This window comes from Chiloscyllium plagiosum, unplaced genomic scaffold (genome assembly GCF_037043375.1).
Source record: "Chiloscyllium plagiosum isolate Xiang-an unplaced genomic scaffold, Cpla_swu_hap1 HiC_scaffold_21, whole genome shotgun sequence".
NCBI classification, from domain to species: Eukaryota; Metazoa; Chordata; class Chondrichthyes; order Orectolobiformes; family Hemiscylliidae; genus Chiloscyllium; species Chiloscyllium plagiosum.
Genome location: NW_028270159.1, coordinates 63,115,975 through 63,134,222, shown reverse-complemented (window position 1 = coordinate 63,134,222; position 18,248 = coordinate 63,115,975).

Below are 18,248 nucleotides of genomic sequence, written 5' to 3'. Positions count from 1 at the left end.
TGTGAGGGAGAGAGAGAGTGTGAGCGGGCAGAGTGAGGGAGAGAGAGAGTGGGAGCAGACAGTGTGAGGGAGAGAGAGAGTGAGAGCGGCCAGAGTGAGGGAGAGAGAGAGTGGGAGCAGACAGTGTGAGGGAGAGAGAGTGGGAGCGTGCACAGTGAGGGAGAGAGAGTTGGAGAGTGCAGAGTGAAGGAGAGAGAGTGGGAGCAGGCAGTGTGAGGGAGAGAGAGTGGGAGCGGGCAGTGTGAGGGCGAGAGAGAGTGGGAGCCGGCAGTGTGAGGGAGAGAGAATGGGAGCGGGCAGAGTGAGGGAGAGAGAGTGGGAGCAGGCTGTGTGAGGGAGAGAGAGTTGGAGCGGGCAGTGTGAGGGAGAGAGAGAGTGGGAGTGGGCAGAGTGAGGGAGAGAGATAGTGGGAGTGGGCAGAGTGAGGGAGAGAGAGAGTGGGAGTGGGCAGTGTGAGGGAGAGAGAGAGTGGGAGCCGGCAGTGTGAGTGAGTGAGAGTGGGAGCAGGCAGTGTGAGGGAGAGAGAATGGGAGCCAGCAGTGTGAGGGAGAGAGAGTGGGAGCAGACGGTGTTAGGGAGAGAGAGTGGGAGCAGGCAGTGTGAGGGAGAGAGAGAGTGGGAGCGGGCAGTGTGAGGGAGAGAGAGTGGGAGCGGGCAGTGTGAGGGAGAGAGAGTGGGAGCGGGCACTGTGAGGGAGAGAGAGTGGGAGCGGGCAGTGTGAGGGAGAGAGAGTGGGAGCGGGCAGTGTGAGGGAGAGAGAGTGGGAGCGGGCAGTGTGAGGGAGAGAGAGTGGGAGCCAGCAGAGTGAGGGAGAGAGAGTGCGAGCGGGCAGTGTCAGGGAGAGAGAGAGTGGGAGCGGGCAGTGTGAGGGAGAGAGAGTGGGTGCGGGCACTGTGAGGGAGAGAGAGTGGGAGCGGGCAGTGTGAGGGAGAGAGAGTGGGAGCGGGCAGTGTGAGGGAGAGAGAGAGTGCGAGCGGGCAGTGTGAGGGAGAGAAAGAGGGGGAGCAGACAGTGTGAGGGAGAGAGAGTGGGAGCGTGCAGAGTGAGGGAGAGAGAGTGGGAGCGTGCAGAGTGAAGGAGAGAGAGTGGGAGCAGGCAGTGTGAGGGAGAGAGAGTTGGAGCGGGCAGTGTGAGGGAGAGAGAGAGTGGGAGCGGCAGTGTGAGGGAGAGAGTGAATGGGTGCGGGCAGAGTGAGGGAGAGAGAGTGGGAGCAGGCTGTGTGAGGGAGAGAGAGTGGGAGCGGGCAGTGTGAGGGAGAGAGAGAGTGGGAGTGGGCAGAGTAAGGGAGAGAGATAGTGGGAGTGGGCAGAGTAAGGGAGAGAGAGAGTGGGAGTGGGCAGTGTGAGGGAGAGAGAGTGGGAACCGGCAGTGTGAGTGAGTGAGAGTGGGAGCAGGCAGTGTGAGGGAGAGAGAATGGGAGCCGGCAGTGTGAGGGAGAGAGAGAGTGGGAGCCGGCAGTGTGAGGGAGAGAGAGTGGGTAACGGCAGAGTGAGGGAGAGAGAGTGGGAGCTGGCAGTGTGAGGGAGAGAGAGTGGGAGCCGGCAGATGGTGGCAGAGAGAGTGGAAGCGGGCAGTGTGAGGGAGAGAGAGTGTGAGCCGGCAGTATGACGGAGAGAGAGAGTGGGTGCGAGCAGAGTGAGGGAGAGAGAGAGGGAGCGGGCAGTGTGAGGGAGAGAGAGTGGGAGCTGGCAGTGTGAGGGAGAGAGAGAGTGAGAGCGGGCAGAGTGAGGGAGAGAGAGTGGGAGCGTGCAGAGTGAAGGAGAGAGAGTGGGAGCAGGCAGTGTGAGGGAGAGAGAGTGGGAGCTGGCAGTGTGAGGGAGAGAGAGAGTGAGAGCGGGCAGAGTGAGGGAGAGAGAGAGTGGGAGCAGACAGTGTGAGGGAGAGAGAGTGGGAGCGTGCAGAGTGAGGGAGAGAGAGTGGGAGCGTGCAGAGTGAAGGAGAGAGAGTGGGAGCAGGCAGTGTGAGGGAGAGAGAGTGGGAGCGGGCAGTGTGAGGGAGAGAGAGTGGGAGCAGACAGTGTGAGGGAGAGAGAGTGCAAGCGGGCAGTGTGAGGGAGAGAGAGAGTGGGAGCGGGCAGTGTGAGGGAGAGAAAGAGTGAGAGGGGACTGTGTGAGGGAGAGATAGAATGGGAGCGGGCAGTGTGAGGGAGAGAAAGAGTGGGAGGGGACTGTGTGAGGGAGAGATAGAATGGGAGCGGGCAGTGTGAGTGAGAGAGAGTGGGTGCCGGCAGAGTGAGGGAGAGAGAGTGGGAGCAGGCAGAGTGAGGGAGAGAGAGTGGGAGGGGGCAGTGTGAGGGAGAGAGAGTGGGTGCCGGCAGAGTGAGGGAGAGAGAGTGGGAGCAGGCAGAGTGAGGGAGAGAGAGTGGGAGGGGGCAGTGTGAGGGAGAGAGAGTGGGTGCCGGCAGAGTGAGGGAGAGAGAGTGGGAGGGGGCAGTGTGAGGGAGAGAGAGTGGGAGCAGGCAGAGTGAGGGAGAGAGAGTGGGAGGGGGCAGTGTGAGGGAGAGAGAGTGGGTGCCGGCAGAGTGAGGGAGAGAGAGTGGGAGCAGGCAGAGTGAGGGAGAGAGAGTGGGAGGGGGCAGTGTGAGGGAGAGAGAGTGGGAGCGGGCAGTGTGAGTGAGAGAGGGAGTGGGAGCCGGCAGAGTGAGGGAGAGAGAGTGGGTGCCGGCAGTGTGAGGGAGAGAGAGTGGGAGTGGGCAGTGTGAGTGAGAGAGATTGGGAGCGGGCAGAGTGAGGGAGAGAGATAGTGGGAGCGGGCAGTGTGAGGGGGAGAGAGTGGGAGCGGGCAGTGTGAGGAACAGAGAGTGGGAGCCGGCAGTGTGAGGGAGAGAGAGTGGGTGCCGGCAGTGTGAGGGAGAGAGAGTGGGAGCGGGCACTGTGAGGGAGAGAGAGTGGGAGCGGGCAGTTTGAGGGAGAGAGAGTGGGAGCAGACAGTGTGAGGGAGAGAGAGTGGGAGCCGGCAGTGTGAGGGAGAGAGATTGGGAGCAGGCAGTGTGAGGGAGAGAGTGGGAGCCAGTAGAGTGAGGGAGAGAGAGTGGGAGCTGGCAGTGTGAGGGAGAGAGAGAGGGAGCTGGCAGTGTGAGGGAGAGAGAGAGTGGGAGTGGGCAGAGTGAGGGAGAGAGATAGTGGGAGTGGGCAGAGTGTGGGAGAGAGAGAGTAGGAGTGGGCAGTGTGAGGGAGAGAGAGAGTGGGAGCCGGCAGTGTGAGTGAGTGAGAGTGGGAGCAGGCAGTGTGAGGGAGAGAAAATGGGAGCCGGCAGTGTGAGGGAGAGAGAGTGGGACCAGACAGTGTTAGGGAGAGAGAGTGGGAGCAGGCAGTGTGAGAGAGAGAGTGTGGGAGGGGGCAGTGTGAGGGAGAGAGAGTGGGAGCAGACAGTGTGAGGGAGAGAGAGAGTGGGAGCCGGCAGAGTGAGGGAGAGAGAGTGGGAGCGGGCAGTGTGAGGGAGAGAGAGAGTGGGAGCCGGCAGAGTGAGGGAGAGAGAGTGGGAGCTGGCAGTGTGAGGGAGAGAGAGAGTGGGAGCCGGCAGAGTGAGGGAGAGAGAGTGGGAGGGGGCAGTGTGAGGCAGAGAGAGTGGGAGCAGACAGTGTGAGAGAGAGAGAGTAGGAGTGGGCAGTGTGAGGGAGAGAGAGTGGGTGCCGGCAGTATGAGGGAGAGAGATTGGGAGCGGGCAGAGTGAGGGAGAGAGAGAGTGTGAGTGGGCAGAGTGAGGGAGAGAGAGAGTGGGAGCAGACAGTGTGAGGGAGAGAGAGAGTGAGAGCGGGCAGAGTGAGGGAGAGAGAGAGTGGGAGCAGACAGTGTGAGGGAGAGAGAGTGGGAGCGTGCAGAGTGAGGGAGAGAGAGTGGGAGCGGGCAGAGTGAGGGAGAGAGAGTGGGAGTGGGCAGTGTGAGGGAGAGAGAGAGTGTGAGTGGGCAGTGTGAGTGAGAGAGAGAGTGGGTGCCGGCAGTATGAGGGAGAGAGATTGGGAGCAGGCAGTGTGAGGGAGAGAGAGTGGGAGTGGGCAGTGTGAGGGAGAGAGAGTGGGTGCCGGCAGTATGAGGGAGAGAGATTGGGAGCGGGCAGAGTGAGGGAGAGAGATAGTGGGAGCCGGCAGTGTGAGGAACAGAGAGTGGGAGCCTGCAGTGTGAGGGAGAGAGAGTGGGAGCGGGCAGTGTGAGGGAGAGAGAGTGGGAGCAGACAGTGTGAGGGAGAGAGAGAGTGGGAGCAGACAGAGTGAGGGAGAGAGAGTGGGAGCAGACAGTGTGAGGGAGAGAGAGTGGGAGCGGGCAGTGTGAGGGAGAGAGAGTGGGAGCAGGCCGTGTGAGGGAGGGAGGGTGGGAGCAGGCAGTGAGAGGGAGAGAGAGAGTGGGAGCAGACAGAGTGAGGGAGAGAGAGAGTGGGAGCCGGCAGAGTGAGGGAGACAGAGTGGGAGCTGGCAGAGTGAGGGAGAGAGAGTGTGAGCCGGCAGAGTGAGGGAGAGAGAGTGGGAGCTGGCAGAGTGAGGGAGAGAGAGTGGGAGTGGGCAGTGTGAGGGAGAGAGAGAGTGTGAGTGGGCAGAGTGAGGGAGAGAGAGAGTGGGAGCAGACAGTGTGAGGGAGAGAGAGAGTGAGAGCGGGCAGAGTGAGGGAGAGAGAGAGTGGGAGCAGACAGTGTGAGGGAGAGAGAGTGGGAGCGTGCAGAGTGAGGGAGAGAGAGTGGGAGCGTGCAGAGTGAAGGAGAGAGAGTGGGAGCAGGCAGTGTGAGGGAGAGAGAGTGGGAGCGGGCAGTGTGAGGGAGAGAGAGAGTGGGAGCCGGCAGTGTGAGGGAGAGAGAATGGGAGCGGGCAGAGTGAGGGAGAGAGAGTGGGAGCAGGCTGTGTGAGGGAGAGAGAGAGTGGGAGCGGGCAGTGTGAGGGAGAGAGAATCGGAGCGGGTAGTGTGAGGGAGAGAGAGTGGGAGCAGACAGTGTGAGGGAGAGAGAGTGGGAGCGGGTAGTGTGAGGGAGAGAGAGTGGGAGCAGACAGTGTGAGGGAGAGAGAGTGGGAGCGGGCAGTGTGAGGGAGAGAGTGGGTGCAGACAGTGTGAGGGAGAGAGAGTGGGAGCGGGCAGTGTGAGGGAGAGAGAGTGGGAGCAGGCAGTGTGAGGGAGAGAGAGTGGGAGCGGGCAGTGTGAGGGAGAGAGAGTGGGTGCGGGCCGTGTGAGGGAGAGAGGGTGGGAGCAGACAGTGAGAGGGAGAGAGAGTGGGAGCAGACAGAGGGAGGGAGAGAGAGTGGGAGCAGACAGTGTGAGGGAGAGAGAGAGTGGGAGCAGACAGTGTGAGGGAGAGAGAGAGTGGGAGCAGACAGTGTGAGGGAGACAGAGTGGGAGCCGGCAGTGTGAGGGAGAGAGAGTGGGAGGGGGCAGTGTGAGGGAGAGAGAGTGGGAGCAGACAGTGTGAGGGAGAGAGAGTGGGAGCGGGCAGTGTGAGGGAGAGAGAGTGCGGGCCGGCAGTGTGAGGGAGAGAGAGTGGGAGCCGGCAGTATGAGGGTGAGAGAGTAGGAGCGGGCAGTGTGAGGGAGAGAGAGTGGGAGCGGGCAGTGTGAGGGAGAGAGAGTAGGAGCGGCAGTGTGAGGGAGAGAGAGTGGGGGCCGGCAGTGTGAGGGAGAGAGAGAGTGGGAGCCGGCAGTATGAGGGAGAGAGAGTGGGAGCAGGCTGTGTGAGGGAGAGAGAGTGTGAGCCGGCAGAGTGAGGGAGAGAGAGTGGGAGCGGGCAGTGTGAGGGAGAGAGAGAGTGGGAGCTGGCAGTGTGAGGGAGGGAGAGTGGGAGCCGGCAGATTGAGGGAGAGAGAGTGGGAGCCGGCAGAGTGAGAGAGAGAGAGTGGGAGCGGGCAGTGTGAGGGAGAGAGAGTGGGAGCCGGCAGATTGAGGGAGAGAGAGTGGAAGCGGGCAGTGTGAGGGAGAGAGAGTGTGAGCTGGCAGTGTGACGGAGAGAGAGAGTGGGAGCGAGCAGAGTGAGGGAGAGAGAGAGGGAGCCGGCAGAGTGAGGGAGAGAGAGTGGGAGCTGGCAGTGTGAGGGAGAGAGAGAGTGTGAGCGGGCAGAGTGAGGGAGAGAGAGAGTGGGAGCAGACAGTGTGAGGGAGAGAGAGAGTGAGAGTGGGCACAGTGAGGGAGAGAGAGAGTGGGAGCAGACAGTGTGAGGGAGAGAGAGAGTGAGAGCGGCCAGAGTGAGGGAGAGAGAGAGTGGGAGCAGACAGTGTGAGGGAGAGAGAGTGGGAGCGTGCACAGTGAGGGAGAGAGAGTGGGAGAGTGCAGAGTGAAGGAGAGAGAGTGGGAGCAGGCAGTGTGAGGGAGAGAGAGTGGGAGCGGGCAGTGTGAGGGCGAGAGAGAGTGGGAGCCGGCAGTGTGAGGGAGAGAGAATGGGAGCGGGCAGAGTGAGGGAGAGAGAGTGGGAGCAGGCTGTGTGAGGGAGAGAGAGTTGGAGCGGGCAGTGTGAGGGAGAGAGAGTGGGAGTGGGCAGAGTGAGGGAGAGAGATAGTGGGAGTGGGCAGAGTGAGGGAGAGAGAGAGTGGGAGTGGGCAGTGTGAGGGAGAGAGAGAGTGGGAGCCGGCAGTGTGAGTGAGTGAGAGTGGGAGCAGGCAGTGTGAGGGAGAGAGAATGGGAGCCGGCAGTGTGAGGGAGAGAGAGAGTGGGAGCTGGCAGTGTGAGGGAGAGAGAGTGGGAGCAGACGGTGTTAGGGAGAGAGAGTGGGAGCAGGCAGTGTGAGAGAGAGAGTGTAGGAGTGGGCAGTGTGAGGGAGAGAGAGTGGGTGCCGGCAGTATGAGGGAGAGAGAGTGGGAGCCGGCAGTGTGAGGGAGAGAGAGTGGGAGCGGGCAGTGTGAGGGAGAGAGAGTGGGAGCGGGCAATGTGAGGGAGAGAGATAGTGGGAGACGGCAGTGTGAGGAACAGAGAGTGGGAGTCGGCAGTGTGAGGGAGTGAGAGTGGGAGGGGGCAGTGTGAGTGAGAGAGAGAGTGGGTGCCGGCAGTGTGAGGGAGAGAGAGTGGGAGCAGGCAGTGTGAGGGAGAGAGAGTGGGAGCGGGCACAGTGAGGGAGAGAGAGTGCGAGCGGGCAGTGTGAGGGAGAGAGAGAGTGGGAGCGGGCAGTGTGAGGGAGAGAGAGTGGGAGCGGGCAGTGTGAGGGAGAGAGAGTGGGAGCGGGCACTGTGAGGGAGAGAGAGTGGGAGCGGGCAGTGTGAGGGAGAGAGAGTGGGAGCGGGCAGTGTGAGGGAGAGAGAGTGGGAGCGGGCAGTGTGAGGGAGAGAGAGTGGGAGCCAGCAGAGTGAGGGAGAGAGAGTGCGAGCGGGCAGTGTCAGGGAGAGAGAGAGTGGGAGCGGGCAGTGTGAGGGAGAGAGAGTGGGTGCGGGCACTGTGAGGGAGAGAGAGTGGGAGCGGGCAGTGTGAGGGAGAGAGAGTGGGAGCGGGCAGTGTGAGGGAGAGAGAGTGGGAGCAGACAGTGTGAGGGAGAGAGAGAGTGGGAGCAGACAGAGTGAGGGAGAGAGAGTGGGAGCAGACAGTGTGAGGGAGAGAGAGTGGGAGCGGGCAGTGTGAGGGAGAGAGAGTGGGAGCAGGCCGTGTGAGGGAGGGAGGGTGGGCGCAGGCAGTGAGAGGGAGAGAGAGAGTGGGAGCAGACAGAGTGAGGGAGAGAGAGAGTGGGAGCCGGCAGAGTGAGGGAGACAGAGTGGGAGCTGGCAGAGTGAGGGAGAGAGAGTGTGAGCCGGCAGAGTGAGGGAGAGAGAGTGGGAGCTGGCAGAGTGAGGGAGAGAGAGTGGGAGTGGGCAGTGTGAGGGAGAGAGAGAGTGTGAGTGGGCAGAGTGAGGGAGAGAGAGAGTGGGAGCAGACAGTGTGAGGGAGAGAGAGAGTGAGAGCGGGCAGAGTGAGGGAGAGAGAGAGTGGGAGCAGACAGTGTGAGGGAGAGAGAGTGGGAGCGTGCAGAGTGAGGGAGAGAGAGTGGGAGCGTGCAGAGTGAAGGAGAGAGAGTGGGAGCAGGCAGTGTGAGGGAGAGAGAGTGGGAGCGGGCAGTGTGAGGGAGAGAGAGAGTGGGAGCCGGCAGTGTGAGGGAGAGAGAATGGGAGCGGGCAGAGTGAGGGAGAGAGAGTGGGAGCAGGCTGTGTGAGGGAGAGAGAGAGTGGGAGCGGGCAGTGTGAGGGAGAGAGAATCGGAGCGGGTAGTGTGAGGGAGAGAGAGTGGGAGCAGACAGTGTGAGGGAGAGAGAGTGGGAGCGGGTAGTGTGAGGGAGAGAGAGTGGGAGCAGACAGTGTGAGGGAGAGAGAGTGGGAGCGGGCAGTGTGAGGGAGAGAGTGGGTGCAGACAGTGTGAGGGAGAGAGAGTGGGAGCGGGCAGTGTGAGGGAGAGAGAGTGGGAGCGGGCAGTGTGAGGGAGAGAGAGAGTGGGAGCAGACAGTGTGAGGGAGACAGAGTGGGAGCCGGCAGTGTGAGGGAGAGAGAGTGGGAGGGGGCAGTGTGAGGGAGAGAGAGTGGGAGCAGACAGTGTGAGGGAGAGAGAGTGGGAGCGGGCAGTGTGAGGGAGAGAGAGTGCGGGCCGGCAGTGTGAGGGAGAGAGAGTGGGAGCCGGCAGTATGAGGGTGAGAGAGTAGGAGCGGGCAGTGTGAGGGAGAGAGAGTGGGAGCGGGCAGTGTGAGGGAGAGAGAGTAGGAGCGGCAGTGTGAGGGAGAGAGAGTGGGGGCCGGCAGTGTGAGGGAGAGAGAGAGTGGGAGCCGGCAGTATGAGGGAGAGAGAGTGGGAGCAGGCTGTGTGAGGGAGAGAGAGTGTGAGCCGGCAGAGTGAGGGAGAGAGAGTGGGAGCGGGCAGTGTGAGGGAGAGAGAGAGTGGGAGCTGGCAGTGTGAGGGAGGGAGAGTGGGAGCCGGCAGATTGAGGGAGAGAGAGTGGGAGCCGGCAGAGTGAGAGAGAGAGAGTGGGAGCGGGCAGTGTGAGGGAGAGAGAGTGGGAGCCGGCAGATTGAGGGAGAGAGAGTGGAAGCGGGCAGTGTGAGGGAGAGAGAGTGTGAGCTGGCAGTGTGACGGAGAGAGAGAGTGGGAGCGAGCAGAGTGAGGGAGAGAGAGAGGGAGCCGGCAGAGTGAGGGAGAGAGAGTGGGAGCTGGCAGTGTGAGGGAGAGAGAGAGTGTGAGCGGGCAGAGTGAGGGAGAGAGAGAGTGGGAGCAGACAGTGTGAGGGAGAGAGAGAGTGAGAGTGGGCACAGTGAGGGAGAGAGAGAGTGGGAGCAGACAGTGTGAGGGAGAGAGAGAGTGAGAGCGGCCAGAGTGAGGGAGAGAGAGAGTGGGAGCAGACAGTGTGAGGGAGAGAGAGTGGGAGCGTGCACAGTGAGGGAGAGAGAGTGGGAGAGTGCAGAGTGAAGGAGAGAGAGTGGGAGCAGGCAGTGTGAGGGAGAGAGAGTGGGAGCGGGCAGTGTGAGGGCGAGAGAGAGTGGGAGCCGGCAGTGTGAGGGAGAGAGAATGGGAGCGGGCAGAGTGAGGGAGAGAGAGTGGGAGCAGGCTGTGTGAGGGAGAGAGAGTTGGAGCGGGCAGTGTGAGGGAGAGAGAGTGGGAGTGGGCAGAGTGAGGGAGAGAGATAGTGGGAGTGGGCAGAGTGAGGGAGAGAGAGAGTGGGAGTGGGCAGTGTGAGGGAGAGAGAGAGTGGGAGCCGGCAGTGTGAGTGAGTGAGAGTGGGAGCAGGCAGTGTGAGGGAGAGAGAATGGGAGCCGGCAGTGTGAGGGAGAGAGAGAGTGGGAGCTGGCAGTGTGAGGGAGAGAGAGTGGGAGCAGACGGTGTTAGGGAGAGAGAGTGGGAGCAGGCAGTGTGAGTGAGAGAGGGAGTGGGAGCCGGCAGAGTGAGGGAGAGAGAGTGGGTGCCGGCAGTGTGAGGGAGAGAGAGTGGGAGTGGGCAGTGTGAGTGAGAGAGATTGGGAGCGGGCAGAGTGAGGGAGAGAGATAGTGGGAGCGGGCAGTGTGAGGGGGAGAGAGTGGGAGCGGGCAGTGTGAGGAACAGAGAGTGGGAGCCGGCAGTGTGAGGGAGAGAGAGTGGGTGCCGGCAGTGTGAGGGAGAGAGAGTGGGAGCAGGCACTGTGAGGGAGAGAGAGTGGGAGCGGGCATTTTGAGGGAGAGAGAGTGGGAGCAGACAGTGTGAGGGAGAGAGAGTGGGAGCCGGCAGTGTGAGGGAGAGAGATTGGGAGCAGGCAGTGTGAGGGAGAGAGAGTGGGAGCGGGCAGTGTGAGGGAGAGAGAGTGGGAGCGGGCACTGTGAGGGAGAGAGAATGCGAGCGGGCAGTGTGAGGGAGAGAGAGAATGGGAGCGGGCAGTGTGAGGGCGAGAGAGTGGGAGCGGGCAGTGTGAGGGAGAGAGAGTGGGAGCGGGCAGTGTGAGGGAGAGAGAGTGGGAGCGGGCACTGTGAGGGAGAGAGAATGCGAGCGGGCAGTGTGAGGGAGAGAGAGAGTGGGAGCGGGCAGTGTGAGGGAGAGAGAGTGGGTGCGGGCACTGTGAGGGAGAGAGAGTGGGAGTAGGCAGTGTGAGGGAGAGAGAGTGGGTGCGGGCACTGTGAGGGAGGGAGAGTGGGAGCGGGCAGTGTGAGGGAGAGAGACAGTGGGAGTGGGCAGTGTGAGGGAGAGAAAGAGGGGGAGCGGGCAGTGTGAGGGAGAGAGAGTGCGAGCGGGCAGTGTGAGGGAGAGAGAGTGGGAGCGGGCAGTGTGAGGGAGAGAGAGTGGGAGCGGGCACTGTGAGGGAGAGATAATGCGAGCGGGCAGTGTGAGGGAGAGAGAGAGTGGGAGCGTGCAGTGTGAGGGAGAGAGAGTGGGAGCGGGCAGTGTGAGGGAGAGAGAGTGGGAGCGGGCAGTGTGAGGGAGAGAGAGTGGGAGCGGGCACCCTGTGGGAGAGAGAATGCGAGCGGGCAGTGTGAGGGAGAGAGAGAGTGGGAGCGGGCAGTGTGAGGGAGAGAGAGTGCGAGCGGGCAGTGTGAGGGAGAGAGAGTGGGAGCAGGCAGAGTGAGGGAGAGAGAGTGGGAGGGGGCAGTGTGTGTGAGAGAGGGAGTGGGAGCCGGCAGAGTGAGGGAGAGAGAGTGGGTGCCGGCAGTGTGAGGGAGATAGAGTGGGAGTGGGCAGTGTGAGGGAGAGAGATAGTGGGAGCGGGCAGTGTGAGGGAGAGAGATTGGGAGCGGGCAGAGTGAGGGAGAGAGATAGTGGGAGCGGGCAGTGTGAGGGGGAGAGAGTGGGTGCCGGCAGTGTGAGTGAGAGAGATTGGGAGCGGGCAGAGTGAGGGAGAGAGATAGTGGGAGCGGGCAGTGTGAGGGGGAGAGAGTGGGAGCGGGCAGTGTGAGGAACAGAGAGTGGGAGCCGGCAGTGTGAGGGAGAGAGAGTGGGTGCCGGCAGTGTGAGGGAGAGAGAGTGGGAGCGGGCACTGTGAGGGAGAGAGAGTGGGAGGGGGCAGTGTGAGGGAGAGAGAGAGTGGGTGCCGGCAGTGTGAGGGAGAGAGAGTGGGAGCGGGCACTGTGAGGGAGAGAGAGTGCGAGCGGGCAGTGTGAGGGAGAGAGAGAGTGGGAGCGGGCAGTGTGAGGGAGAGAGAGTGGGAGCAGACAGTGTGAGGGAGAGAGAGTGGGAGCCGGCAGTGTGAGGGAGAGAGAGTGGGAGCAGGCAGTGTGAGGGAGAGAGAGTGGGAGCGGGCAGTGTGAGGGAGAGAGAGTGGGAGCGGGCACTGTGAGGGAGAGAGAATGCGAGCGGGCAGTGTGAGGGAGAGAGAGAGTGGGAGCGGGCAGTGTGAGGGAGAATGAGTGGGAGCGGGCAGTGTGAGGGAGAGAGAGTGGGAGCGGGCAGTATGAGGGAGAGAGAGTGGGAGCGGGCACTGTGAGGGAGAGAGAATGCGAGCGGGCAGTGTGAGGGAGAGAGAGAGTGGGAGCGGGCAGTGTGAGGGAGAGAGACAGTGGGAATGGGCAGTGTGAGGGAGAGAAAGAGGGGGAGCGGGCAGTGTGAGGGAGAGAGAGTGCGAGCGGGCAGTGTGAGGGAGAGAGAGTGGGAGCGGGCAGTGTGAGGGAGAGAGAGTGGGAGCAGATTGTGTGAGGGAGAGAGAGTGGGAGCGGGCAGTGTGAGGGAGAGAGAGTGGGAGCAGACCGTGTGAGGGAGAGAGAGTGGGAGCGGGCAGTGTGAGGGAGAGAGAGTGGGAGCGGGCAGTGTGAGGGAGAGAGAGTGGGAGCGGGCAGTGTGAGGGAGAGAGAGTGGGAGCGGGCAGTGTGAGGGAGAGTGGTAGCGGGCAGTGTGAGGGAGAGAGAGAGTGGGAGCGGGCAGTGTGAGGGAGAGAGAGTGGGAGCGGGCAGTGTGAGGGAGAGAGAATCAGAGCGGGTAGTGTAAGGGAGAGAGAGAGTGGGAGCAGACAGTGTGAGGGAGAGAGACTGGGAGCGGGCAGTGTGAGGGAGAGAGAGTGGGTGCAGACAGTGTGAGGGAGAGAGAGTGGGAGCTGGCATTGTGAGGGAGAGAGAGTGGGAGCGGGCAGTGTGAGGGAGAGAGAGAGTGGGAGCAGGCAGTGTGAGGGAGAGAGGGTGGGAGCGGGCAGTGTGAGGGAGAGAGAGTGGGAGCAGGCAGTGTGAGGGAGAGAGAGTGGGAGCCGGCAGTGTGAGGGAGAGAGAGAGTGGGAGCGGGCAGTGTGAGAGGGAGAGAGTGGGAGCGGGCAGTGTGAGGGAGAGAGAGTGGGAGTGGGCAGTGTGAGGGAGAGAGAGTGGGAGTGGGCAGTGTGAGCGAGAGAGAGTGGGAGCGGGCAGTGTGAGAGAGAGAGAGTGGGAGCAGGCAGTGTGAAGGAGAGAGAGTGGGAGCGGGCAGTGTGAGGGAGAGAGAGTGGGAGCAGGCAGTGTGAGGAAGAGAGAGAGTGGGAGCCAGCAGAGTGAGGGAGAGAGAGTGAGAGCTGGCAGTGTGAGGGAGAGAGAGTGGGAGCAGGCAGTGTGAGGGAGAGAGAGAGTGGGAGCCAGCAGAGTGAGGGAGAGAGAGTGGGAGCGGGCAGTGTGAGGGAGAGAGAGTGGGAGCGGGCAGTATGAGGGAGAGAGAGAGTGGGAGTAGACAGTGTGAGGGAGGGAGAGTGGGAGCCGGCAGTGTGAGGGAGAGAGAGTGGGAGCGGGCAGTGTGAGGGAGAGAGAGTGGGAGCGGGCAGTGTGAGGGAGAGAGAGAGTGGGAGCAGACAGTGTGAGGGAGGGAGAGTGGGAGCCGGCAGTGTGAGGGAGAGAGAGTGGGAGCGGGCTGTGTGAGGGAGAGAGAGAGGGGGAGCTGACAGTGTGAGGGAGAGAGAGTTGGAGGAGACAGTGTGAGGGAGAGAGAGTGGGAGCGGGCAGTGTGAGGGAGAGAGAGAGTGGGAGCGGGCAGTGTGAGGGAGAGAGAGTTGGAGCCGACAGTGTGAGGGAGAGAGAGAGTGAGAGCGGGCAGAGTGAGGGAGAGAGAGAGTGGGAGCAGACAGTGTGAGGGAGAGAGAGAGTGAGAGCGGGCAGAGTGAGAGAGAGAGAGAGTGGGAGCAGACAGTGTGAGGGAGAGAGAGTGGGAGCAGACAGTGTGAGGGAGAGAGAGTGGGGGCGGGCAGTGTGAGGGAGAGAGAGAGTGGGAGCCGGCAGTGTGAGGGAGAGAGAGTGGGAGCGGGCAGTGTGAGGGAGAGAGAGTGGGAGCGGGCAGAGTGAGGGAGAGAGAGTGGAAGCAGGCTGTGTGAGGGAGAGAGAGTGGGAGCGGGCAGTGTGAGGGAGAGAGAGAGTGGGAGTGGGCAGTGTGAGGGAGAGAGAGAGTGGGAGTGGGCAGTGTGAGGGAGAGAGAGTGGGAGCGTGCAGTCTGAGGGAGAGTGAGTGGGAGCGGGCAGAGTGAGGGAGAGAGAGTGGGAGCGGGCAGTGTGAGAGAGAGAGAGAGTGGGAGCAGGCAGTGTGAGGGAGAGAGAGTGGGAGCAGACAGTGTGAGGAAGAGAGAGAGTGGGAGCCAGCAGAGTGAGGGAGAGAGAGAGGGAGCTGGCAGTGTGAGGGAGAGAGAGTGGGAGCAGGCAGTGTGAGGGAGAGAGAGAGTGGGAGCCAGCAGAGTGAGGGAGAGAGAGTGGGAGCGGGCAGTGTGAGGGAGAGAGAGTGGGAGAGGGCAGTATGAGGGAGAGATAGAGTGGGAGTAGACAGTGTGAGGGAGGGAGAGTGGGAGCCGGCATGTGTGAGGGAGAGAGAGTGGGAGCGGGCAGTGTGAGGGAGAGAGAGATGGGGAGCTGACAGTGTGAGGGAGAGAGAGTTGGAGGAGACAGTGTGAGGGAGAGAGAGTGGGAGTAGGCAGTGTGAGGGAGAGAGAGAGTGGGAGCGGGCAGTGTGAGGGAGAGAGAGTTGGAGCCGACAGTGTGAGGGAGAGAGAGAGTGAGAACGGGAAGAGTGAGGGAGAGAGAGAGTGGGAGCAGACAGTGTGAGGGAGAGAGAGAGTGAGAGCGGGCAGAGTGAGAGAGAGAGAGAGTGGGAGCAGACAGTGTGAGGGAGAGAGAGTGGGAGCAGACAGTGTGAGGGAGAGAGAGTGGGAGCGGGCAGTGTGAGGGAGAGAGAGAGTGGGAGCCGGCAGTGTGAGGGAGAGAGAGTGGGAGCGGGCAGTGTGAGAGAGAGAGAGTGGGAGCGGGCAGAGTGAGGGAGAGAGAGTGGGAGCAGGCTGTGTGAGGGAGAGAGAGTGGGAGCGGGCAGTGTGAGGGTGAGAGAGAGTGGGAGTGGGCAGTGTGAGGGAGAGAGAGAGTGGGAGTGGGCAGTGTGAGGGAGAGAGAGTGGGAGCGTGCAGTCTGAGGGAGAGAGAGTGGGAGCGGGCAGAGTGAGGGAGAGAGAGTGGGAGCAGGCAGTGTGAGGGAGTGAGAGTGGGAGCGGGCAGTGTGAGGGAGAAAGAGTGGGAGCGGGCACTGTGAAGGAGAGAGAGTCGGAGCGTGCAGTGTGAGGGAGAGAGAGTGGGAGCAGGCAGTGTGAGGGAGAGAGAGTGGGAGCGGGCAGTGTTAGGGAGAGAGAGAGTGGGAGTGGGCAGTGTGAGGGAGAGAAAGAGGGGGAGCGGGCAGTGTGAGGGAGAGAGCGTGCGAGCGGGCAGTGTGAGGGAGAGAGAGTGGGAGCAGACAGTGAAAGGGAGAGAGGGAGTGGGAGCAGACGGTGTGAGGGAGAGAGAGTGGGAGCGGGCAGTGTGAGGGAGAGAGAGTGGGAGCGGGCAGTGTGAGGGAGAGAGAGTGGGAGCGGGCAGTGTGAGGGAGAGAGAGTGGGAGCGGGCAGTGTGAGGGAGAGACAGTGGGAGCGGGCAGAGTGAGGGAGAGAGAGTGGTAGCGGGCAGTGTGAGGGAGAGAGAGAGTGGTAGCGGGCAGTGTGAGGGAGAGAGAGAGTGGGAGCGGGCAGTGTGAGGGAGAGTGGGGGCCGGCAGTGTGAGGGAGAGAGAGAGTGGGAGCCGGCAGAGTGAGGGAGAGAGAGAGTGGGAGCGGGCAGTGTGAGGGAGAGAGAGTGGGAGCTGGCAGTGTGAGGGAGGGAGAGTGGGAGCCGGCAGTGTGAGGGAGAGAGAGTGGGAGCGGGCTGTGTGAGGGAGAGAGAGAGGGGGAGCTGACAGTGTGAGGGAGAGAGAGTTGGAGGAGACAGTGTGAGGGAGAGAGAGTGGGAGCGGGCAGTGTGAGGGAGAGAGAGAGTGGGAGCGGGCAGTGTGAGGGAGAGAGAGTTGGAGCCGACAGTGTGAGGGAGAGAGAGAGTGAGAGCGGGCAGAGTGAGGGAGAGAGAGAGTGGGAGCAGACAGTGTGAGGGAGAGAGAGAGTGAGAGCGGGCAGAGTGAGAGAGAGAGAGAGTGGGAGCAGACAGTGTGAGGGAGAGAGAGTGGGAGCAGACAGTGTGAGGGAGAGAGAGTGGGGGCGGGCAGTGTGAGGGAGAGAGAGAGTGGGAGCCGGCAGTGTGAGGGAGAGAGAGTGGGAGCGGGCAGTGTGAGGGAGAGAGAGTGGGAGCGGGCAGAGTGAGGGAGAGAGAGTGGGAGCAGGCTGTGTGAGGGAGAGAGAGTGGGAGCGGGCAGTGTGAGGGAGAGAGAGAGTGGGAGTGGGCAGTGTGAGGGAGAGAGAGAGTGGGAGTGGGCAGTGTGAGGGAGAGAGAGTGGGAGCGTGCAGTCTGAGGGAGAGTGAGTGGGAGCGGGCAGAGTGAGGGAGAGAGAGTGGGAGCGGGCAGTGTGAGAGAGAGAGAGAGTGGGAGCAGGCAGTGTGAGGGAGAGAGAGTGGGAGCAGACAGTGTGAGGAAGAGAGAGAGTGGGAGCCAGCAGAGTGAGGGAGAGAGAGAGGGAGCTGGCAGTGTGAGGGAGAGAGAGTGGGAGCAGGCAGTGTGAGGGAGAGAGAGAGTGGGAGCCAGCAGAGTGAGGGAGAGAGAGTGGGAGCGGGCAGTGTGAGGGAGAGAGAGTGGGAGAGGGCAGTATGAGGGAGAGATAGAGTGGGAGTAGACAGTGTGAGGGAGGGAGAGTGGGAGCCGGCATGTGTGAGGGAGAGAGAGTGGGAGCGGGCAGTGTGAGGGAGAGAGAGATGGGGAGCTGACAGTGTGAGGGAGAGAGAGTTGGAGGAGACAGTGTGAGGGAGAGAGAGTGGGAGTAGGCAGTGTGAGGGAGAGAGAGAGTGGGAGCGGGCAGTGTGAGGGAGAGAGAGTTGGAGCCGACAGTGTGAGGGAGAGAGAGAGTGAGAACGGGAAGAGTGAGGGAGAGAGAGAGTGGGAGCAGACAGTGTGAGGGAGAGAGAGAGTGAGAGCGGGCAGAGTGAGAGAGAGAGAGAGTGGGAGCAGACAGTGTGAGGGAGAGAGAGTGGGAGCAGACAGTGTGAGGGAGAGAGAGTGGGAGCGGGCAGTGTGAGGGAGAGAGAGAGTGGGAGCCGGCAGTGTGAGGGAGAGAGAGTGGGAGCGGGCAGTGTGAGAGAGAGAGAGTGGGAGCGGGCAGAGTGAGGGAGAGAGAGTGGGAGCAGGCTGTGTGAGGGAGAGAGAGTGGGAGCGGGCAGTGTGAGGGTGAGAGAGAGTGGGAGTGGGCAGTGTGAGGGAGAGAGAGAGTGGGAGTGGGCAGTGTGAGGGAGAGAGAGTGGGAGAGTGCAGTCTGAGGGAGAGAGAGTGGGAGCGGGCAGAGTGAGGGAGAGAGAGTGGGAGCAGGCAGTGTGAGGGAGTGAGAGTGGGAGCGGGCAGTGTGAGGGAGAAAGAGTGGGAGCGGGCACTGTGAAGGAGAGAGAGTCGGAGCGTGCAGTGTGAGGGAGAGAGAGTGGGAGCAGGCAGTGTGAGGGAGAGAGAGTGGGAGCGGGCAGTGTTAGGGAGAGAGAGAGTGGGAGTGGGCAGTGTGAGGGAGAGAAAGAGGGGGAGCGGGCAGTGTGAGGGAGAGAGCGTGCGAGCGGGCAGTGTGAGGGAGAGAGAGTGGGAGCAGACAGTGAAAGGGAGAGAGGGAGTGGGAGCAGACGGTGTGAGGGAGAGAGAGTGGGAGCGGGCAGTGTGAGGGAGAGAGAGTGGGAGCGGGCAGTGTGAGGGAGAGAGAGTGGGAGCGGGCAGTGTGAGGGAGAGAGAGTGGGAGCGGGCAGTGTGAGGGAGAGACAGTGGGAGCGGGCAGAGTGAGGGAGAGAGAGTGGTAGCGGGCAGTGTGAGGGAGAGAGAGAGTGGTAGCGGGCAGTGTGAGGGAGAGAGAGAGTGGGAGCGGGCAGTGTGAGGGAGAGTGGGGGCCGGCAGTGTGAGGGAGAGAGAGAGTGGGAGCCGGCAGAGTGAGGGAGAGAGAGAGTGGGAGCGGGCAGTGTGAGGGAGAGAGAGTGGGAGCTGGCAGTGTGAGGGAGAGAGAGTGGGAGCCGGCCGATTGAGGGAGAGAGAGTGGGAGCGGGCAGAGTGAGGGAGAGAGAGAGGGAGCCGGCAGAGTGAGGGAGAGAGAGTGGGAGCTGGCAGTGTGAGGGAGAGAGAGAGTGGGAGCAGACAGTGTGAGGGAGAGAGAGAGTGAGAGTGGGAAAGAGTGAAGGAGAGAGAGAGTGGGAGCAGACAGTGTGAGGGAGAGAGAGAGTGAGAGCGGGCAGAGTGAGGGAGAGAGAGTGGGATCAGACAGTGTGAGGGAGAGAGAGTGGGAGCGGGCAGTGTGAGGGAGAGAGAGTGGGAGCTGGCAGTGTGAGGGAGAGAGAGAGTGGGAGCAGACAGTGTGAGGGAGAGAGAGAGTGAGAGTGGGCAGAGTGAGGGAGAGAGAGAGTGGGAGCAGACAGTGTGAGGGAGAGAGAGAGTGAGAGCGGGCAGAGTGAGGGAGAGAGAGAGTGGGATCAGACAGTGTGAGGGAGAGAGAATGGGAGCAGGCAGTGTGAGGGGGAGAGAGTGGGAGCGGGCAGTGTGAGGGAGAGAGAGTGGGAG